The sequence below is a fragment of the Ptychodera flava genome, unplaced genomic scaffold, assembly GCF_041260155.1.
Source record: "Ptychodera flava strain L36383 unplaced genomic scaffold, AS_Pfla_20210202 Scaffold_142__1_contigs__length_119035_pilon, whole genome shotgun sequence".
Lineage (NCBI taxonomy): Eukaryota > Metazoa > Hemichordata > Enteropneusta > Ptychoderidae > Ptychodera > Ptychodera flava.
The window spans coordinates 17,701-26,550 of NW_027248324.1; positions in this window are offsets into that span (position 1 = coordinate 17,701).

Below are 8,850 nucleotides of genomic sequence, written 5' to 3' on the forward strand. Positions count from 1 at the left end.
GTATATACCGTGAATTACTGTTACCTACTGTATCTACTGTTCATAGCTGTAATACTGTTAATTACTGTTATTATGAGTGATAATATGTATATACCCGTGAATTACTGTTACTCACTGTATCTACTGTTCATAGCTGTTAATACTGTTAATTACTGTTATTATGAGTGATAATATGTATATACCCGTGAATTACTGTTACTCACTGTATCTACTGTTCATAGCTGTTAATACTGTTAATTACTGTTATTATGAGTGATAATATGTATATACCGTGAATTACTGTTACCTACTGTATCTACTGTTCATAGCTGTTAATACTGTTAATTACTGTTATTATGAGTGATAATATGTATATACCCGTGAATTACTGTTACTCACTGTATCTACTGTTCATAGCTGTTAATTGTAATACTGTTATTATGAGTGATAATATGTATATACCCGTGAATTACTGTTACTCACTGTATCTACTGTTCATAGCTGTTAATACTGTTAATTACTGTTATTATGAGTGATAATATGTATATACCCGTGAATTACTGTTACTCACTGTATCTACTGTTCATAGCTGTTAATACTGTTAATTACTGTTATTATGAGTGATAATATGTATATACCCGTGAATACTGTTACTCACTGTATCTACTGTTCATAGCTGTTAATACTGTTAATTACTGTTATTATGAGTGATAATATGTATATACCCGTGAATTACTGTTACTCACTGTATCTACTGTTCATAGCTGTTAATACTGTTAATTACTGTTATTATGAGTGATAATATGTATATACCCGTGAATTACTGTTACTCACTGTATCTACTGTTCATAGCTGTAATACTGTTAATTACTGTTATTATGAGTGATAATATGTATATACCCGTGAATTACTGTTACTCACTGTATCTACTGTTCATAGCTGTTAATACTGTTAATTACTGTTATTATGAGTGATAATATGTATATACCCGTGAATTACTGTTACTCACTGTATCTACTGTTCATAGCTGTTAATACTGTTAATTACTGTTATTATGAGTGATAATATGTATATACCCGTGAATTACTGTTACTCTACTGTATCTACTGTTCATAGCTGTTAATACTGTTAATTACTGTTATTATGAGTGATAATATGTATATACCCGTGAATTACTGTTACTCACTGTATCTACTGTTCATAGCTGTTAATACTGTTAATTACTGTTATTATGAGTGATAATATGTATATACCCGTGAATTACTGTTACTCACTGTATCTACTGTTCATAGCTGTTAATACTGTTAATTACTGTTATTATGAGTGATAATATGTATATACCCGTGAATTACTGTTACTCACTGTATCTACTGTTCATAGCTGTTAATACTGTTAATTACTGTTATTATGAGTGATAATATGTATATACCCGTGAATTACTGTTACTCACTGTATCTACTGTTCATAGCTGTTAATACTGTAATTACTGTTATTATGAGTGATAATATGTATATACCCGTGAATTACTGTTACTCACTGTATCTACTGTTCATAGCTGTTAATACTGTTAATTACTGTTATTATGAGTGATAATATGTATATACCCGTGAATTACTGTTACCTACTGTATCTACTGTTCATAGCTGTTAATACTGTTAATTACTGTTATTATGAGTGATAATATGTATATACCCGTGAATTACTGTTACTCACTGTATCTACTGTTCATAGCTGTTAATACTGTTAATTACTGTTATTATGAGTGATAATATGTATATACCCGTGAATTACTGTTACTCACTGTATCTACTGTTCATAGCTGTTAATACTGTTAATTACTGTTATTATGAGTGATAATATGTATATACCCGTGAATTACTGTTACCTACTGTATCTACTGTTCATAGCTGTTAAATACTGTTAATAACTGTTATTATGAGTGATAATATGTATATACCCGTGAATTACTGTTACTCACTGTATCTACTGTTCATAGCTGTTAATACTGTTAATTACTGTTATTATGAGTGATAATATGTATATACCCGTGAATTACTGTTACTCACTGTATCTACTGTTCATAGCTGTTAATACTGTTAATTACTGTTATTATGAGTGATAATATGTATATACCCGTGAATTACTGTTACTCACTGTATCTACTGTTCATAGCTGTTAATACTGTAAATTACTGTTATTATGAGTGATAATATGTATATACCCGTGAATTACTGTTACTCACTGTATCTACTGTTCATACTGTTAATAACTGTTATTATGAGTGATAATATGTATATACCCGTGAATTACTGTTACTCACTGTATCTACTGTTCATAGCTGTTAATACTGTTAATTACTGTTATTATGAGTGATAATATGTATATACCCGTGAATTACTGTTACTCACTGTATCTACTGTTCATAGCTGTTAATACTGTTAATTACTGTTATTATGAGTGATAATATGTATATACCCGTGAATTACTGTTACTCACTGTATCTACTGTTCATAGCTGTTAATACTGTTAATTACTGTTATTATGAGTGATAATATGTATATACCCGTGAATTACTGTTACTCACTGTATCTACTGTTCATAGCTGTTAATACTGTTAATTACTGTTATTATGAGTGATAATATGTATATACCCGTGAATTACTGTTACTCACTGTATCTACTGTTCATAGCTGTTAATACTGTTAATTACTGTTATTATGAGTGATAATATGTATATACCCGTGAATTACTGTTACTCACTGTATCTACTGTTCATAGCTGTTAATACTGTTAATTACTGTTATTATGAGTGATAATATGTATATACCCGTGAATTACTGTTACTACTGTATCTACTGTTCATAGCTGTTAATACTGTTAATAACTGTTATTATGAGTGATAATATGTATATACCCGTGAATTACTGTTACTCACTGTATCTACTGTTCATAGCTGTTAATACTGTTAATTACTGTTATTATGAGTGATAATATGTATATACCCGTGAATTACTGTTACTCACTGTATCTACTGTTCATAGCTGTAATACTGTTAATTACTGTTATTATGAGTGATAATATGTATATACCGTGAATTACTGTTACTCACTGTATCTACTGTTCATAGCTGTTAATACTGTTAATTACTGTTATTATGAGTGATAATATGTATATACCCGTGAATTACTGTTACTCACTGTATCTACTGTTCATAGCTGTTAATACTGTTAATTACTGTTATTATGAGTGATAATATGTATATACCCGTGAATTACTGTTACTCACTGTATCTACTGTTCATAGCTGTTAATACTGTTAATTACTGTTATTATGAGTGATAATATGTATATACCCGTGAATTACTGTTACTCACTGTATCTACTGTTCATAGCTGTTAATACTGTTAATTACTGTTATTATGAGTGATAATATGTATATACCGTGAATTACTGTTACCTACTGTATCTACTGTTCATAGCTGTTAATACTGTTAATTACTGTTATTATGAGTGATAATATGTATATACCCGTGAATTACTGTTACCACTGTATCTACTGTTCATAGCTGTTAATACTGTTAATTACTGTTATTATGAGTGATAATATGTATATACCGTGAATTACTGTTACTCACTGTATCTACTGTTCATAGCTGTTAATACTGTTAATTACTGTTATTATGAGTGATAATATGTATATACCCGTGAATTACTGTTACTCACTGTATCTACTGTTCATAGCTGTTAATACTGTTAATTACTGTTATTATGAGTGATAATATGTATATACCCGTGAATTACTGTTACTCACTGTATCTACTGTTCATAGCTGTTAATACTGTTAATTATGTTATTATGAGTGATAATATGTATATACCCGTGAATTACTGTTACTCACTGTATCTACTGTTCATAGCTGTTAATACTGTTAATAACTGTTATTATGAGTGATAATATGTATATACCCGTGAATTACTGTTACTCACTGTATCTACTGTTCATAGCTGTTAATACTGTTAATTACTGTTATTATGAGTGATAATATGTATATACCCGTGAATTACTGTTACTCACTGTATCTACTGTTCATAGCTGTTAATACTGTTAATTACTGTTATTATGAGTGATAATATGTATATACCCGTGAATTATGTTACTCACTGTATCTACTGTTCATAGCTGTTAATACTGTTAATTACTGTTATTATGAGTGATAATATGTATATACCCGTGAATTACTGTTACTCACTGTATCTACTGTTCATAGCTGTTAATACTGTTAATTACTGTTATTATGAGTGATAATATGTATATACCCGTGAATTACTGTTACTCACTGTATTTACTGTTCATAGCTGTTAATACTGTTAATTACTGTTATTATGAGTGATAATATGTATATACCCGTGAATTACTGTTACCTACTGTATCTACTGTTCATAGCTGTTAATACTGTTAATTACTGTTATTATGAGTGATAATATGTATATACCCGTGAATTACTGTTACTCACTGTATCTACTGTTCATAGCTGTTAATACTGTTAATTACTGTTATTATGAGTGATAATATGTATATACCGTGAATTACTGTTACTTACTGTATCTACTGTTCATAGCTGTTAATACTGTTAATTACTGTTATTATGAGTGATAATATGTATATACCGTGAATTACTGTTACTCACTGTATCTACTGTTCATAGCTGTTAATACTGTTAATTACTGTTATTATGAGTGATAATATGTATATACCCGTGAATTACTGTTACTCACTGTATCTACTGTTCATAGCTGTTAATACTGTTAATAACTGTTATTATGAGTGATAATATGTATATACCCGTGAATTACTGTTACCTACTGTATCTACTGTTCATAGCTGTTAATACTGTTAATTACTGTTATATGAGTGATAATATGTATATACCCGTGAATTACTGTTACTCACTACTACTGTTCATAGCTGTTAATACTGTTAATTACTGTTATTATGAGTGATAATATGTATATACCCGTGAATTACTGTTACTCACTGTATCTACTGTTCATAGCTGTTAATACTGTTAATAACTGTTATTATGAGTGATAATATGTATATACCCGTGAATTACTGTTACTCACTGTATCTACTGTTCATAGCTGTTAATACTGTTAATTACTGTTATTATGAGTGATAATATGTATATACCCGTGAATTACTGTTACTCACTGTATCTACTGTTCATAGCTGTTAATACTGTTAATTACTGTTATTATGAGTGATAATATGTATATACCCGTGAATTACTGTTACTCACTGTATCTACTGTTCATAGCTGTTAATACTGTTAATTACTGTTATTATGAGTGATAATATGTATATACCCGTGAATTACTGTTACTCTACTGTATCTACTGTTCATAGCTGTTAATACTGTTAATTACTGTTATTATGAGTGATAATATGTATATACCCGTGAATTACTGTTACTCACTGTATCTACTGTTCATAGCTGTTAATACTGTTAATTACTGTTATTATGAGTGATAATATGTATATACCCGTGAATTACTGTTACCTACTGTATCTACTGTTCATAGCTGTTAATACTGTTAATTACTGTTATTATGAGTGATAATATGTATATACCCGTGAATTACTGTTACTCACTGTATCTACTGTTCATAGCTGTTAATACTGTTAATTACTGTTATTATGAGTGATAATATGTATATACCGTGAATTACTGTTACTCACTGTATCTACTGTTCATAGCTGTTAATACTGTTAATTACTGTTATTATGAGTGATAATATGTATATACCCGTGAATTACTGTTACTCACTGTATCTACTGTTCATAGCTGTTAATACTGTTAATTACTGTTATTATGAGTGATAATATGTATATACCCGTGAATTACTGTTACCACTGTATCTACTGTTCATAGCTGTTAATACTGTTAATTACTGTTATTATGAGTGATAATATGTATATACCCGTGAATTACTGTTACTCACTGTATCTACTGTTCATAGCTGTTAATACTGTTAATTACTGTTATTATGAGTGATAATATGTATATACCCGTGAATACTGTTACTCACTGTATCTACTGTTCATAGCTGTTAATACTGTTAATTACTGTTATTATGAGTGATAATATGTATATACCGTGAATTACTGTTACTCACTGTATCTACTGTTCATAGCTGTTAATACTGTTAATTACTGTTATTATGAGTGATAATATGTATATACCCGTGAATTACTGTTACTCACTGTATCTACTGTTCATAGCTGTTAATACTGTTAATTACTGTTATTATGAGTGATAATATGTATATACCCGTGAATTACTGTTACTCACTGTATTACTGTTCATAGCTGTTAATACTGTTAATTACTGTTATTATGAGTGATAATATGTATATACCCGTGAATTACTGTTACTCACTGTATCTACTGTTCATAGCTGTTAATACTGTTAATTACTGTTATTATGAGTGATAATATGTATATACCCGTGAATTACTGTTACTCACTGTATCTACTGTTCATAGCTGTTAATACTGTTAATTACTGTTATTATGAGTGATAATATGTATATACCCGTGAATTACTGTTACTCACTGTATCTACTGTTCATAGCTGTTAATACTGTTAATTACTGTTATTATGAGTGATAATATGTATATACCCGTGAATTACTGTTACTCACTGTATCTACTGTTCATAGCTGTTAATACTGTTAATTACTGTTATTATGAGTGATAATATGTATATACCCGTGAATTACTGTTACCTCACTGTATCTACTGTTCATAGCTGTTAATACTGTTAATTACTGTTATTATGAGTGATAATATGTATATACCCGTGAATTACTGTTACTCACTGTATCTACTGTTCATAGCTGTTAATACTGTTAATTACTGTTATTATGAGTGATAATATGTATATACCCGTGAATTACTGTTACTCTACTGTATCTACTGTTCATAGCTGTTAATACTGTTAATTACTGTTATTATGAGTGATAATATGTATATACCCGTGAATTACTGTTACTCACTGTATCTACTGTTCATAGCTGTTAATACGTTAATTACTGTTATTATGAGTGATAATATGTATATACCCGTGAATTACTGTTACTCACTGTATCTACTGTTCATAGCTGTTAATACTGTTAATTACTGTTATTATGAGTGATAATATGTATATACCCGTGAATTACTGTTACCACTGTATCTACTGTTCATAGCTGTTAATACTGTTAATTACTGTTATTATGAGTGATAATATGTATATACCCGTGAATTACTGTTACTCACTGTATCTACTGTTCATAGCTGTTAATACTGTTAATTACTGTTATTATGAGTGATAATATGTATATACCCGTGAATTACTGTTACTCACTGTATCTACTGTTCATAGCTGTTAATACTGTTAATTACTGTTATTATGAGTGATAATATGTATATACCCGTGAATTACTGTTACTCACTGTATCTACTGTTCATAGCTGTTAATACTGTTAATTACTGTTATTATGAGTGATAATATGTATATACCCGTGAATTACTGTTACCTACTGTATCTACTGTTCATAGCTGTTAATACTGTTAATTACTGTTATTATGAGTGATAATATGTATATACCCGTGAATTACTGTTACTCACTGTATCTACTGTTCATAGCTGTTAATACTGTTAATTACTGTATTATGAGTGATAATATGTATATACCCGTGAATTACTGTTACTCACTGTATCTACTGTTCATAGCTGTTAATACTGTTAATTACTGTTATTATGAGTGATAATATGTATATACCCGTGAATTACTGTTACTCACTGTATCTACTGTTCATAGCTGTTAATACTGTTAATTACTGTTATTATGAGTGATAATATGTATATACCCGTGAATTACTGTTACTCACTGTATCTACTGTTCATAGCTGTTAATACTGTTAATTACTGTTATTATGAGTGATAATATGTATATACCCGTGAATTACTGTTACTCACTGTATCTACTGTTCATAGCTGTTAATACTGTTAATTACTGTTATTATGAGTGATAATATGTATATACCCGTGAATTACTGTTACTCACTGTATCTACTGTTCATAGCTGTTAATACTGTTAATTACTGTTATTATGAGTGATAATATGTATATACCCGTGAATTACTGTTACTCACTGTATCTACTGTTCATAGCTGTTAATACTGTTAATTACTGTTATTATGAGTGATAATATGTATATACCCGTGAATTACTGTTACTCACTGTATCTACTGTTCATAGCTGTTAATACTGTTAATACTGTTATTATGAGTGATAATATGTATATACCCGTGAATTACTGTTACTCACTGTATCTACTGTTCATAGCTGTTAATACTGTTAATTACTGTTATTATGAGTAATAATATGTATATACCCGTGAATTACTGTTACTCACTGTATCTACTGTTCATAGCTGTTAATACTGTTAATTACTGTTATTATGAGTGATAATATGTATATACCCGTGAATTACTGTTACTCTACTGTATCTACTGTTCATAGCTGTTAATACTGTTAATTACTGTTATTATGAGTGATAATATGTATATACCCGTGAATTACTGTTACTCACTGTATCTACTGTTCATAGCTGTTAATACTGTTAATTACTGTTATTATGAGTGATAATATGTATATACCCGTGAATTACTGTTACCACTGTATCTACTGTTCATAGCTGTTAATACTGTTAATTACTGTTATTATGAGTGATAATATGTATATACCCGTGAATTACTGTTACTCACTGTATCTACTGTTCATAGCTGTTAATACTGTTAATTACTGTTATTATGAGTGATAATAT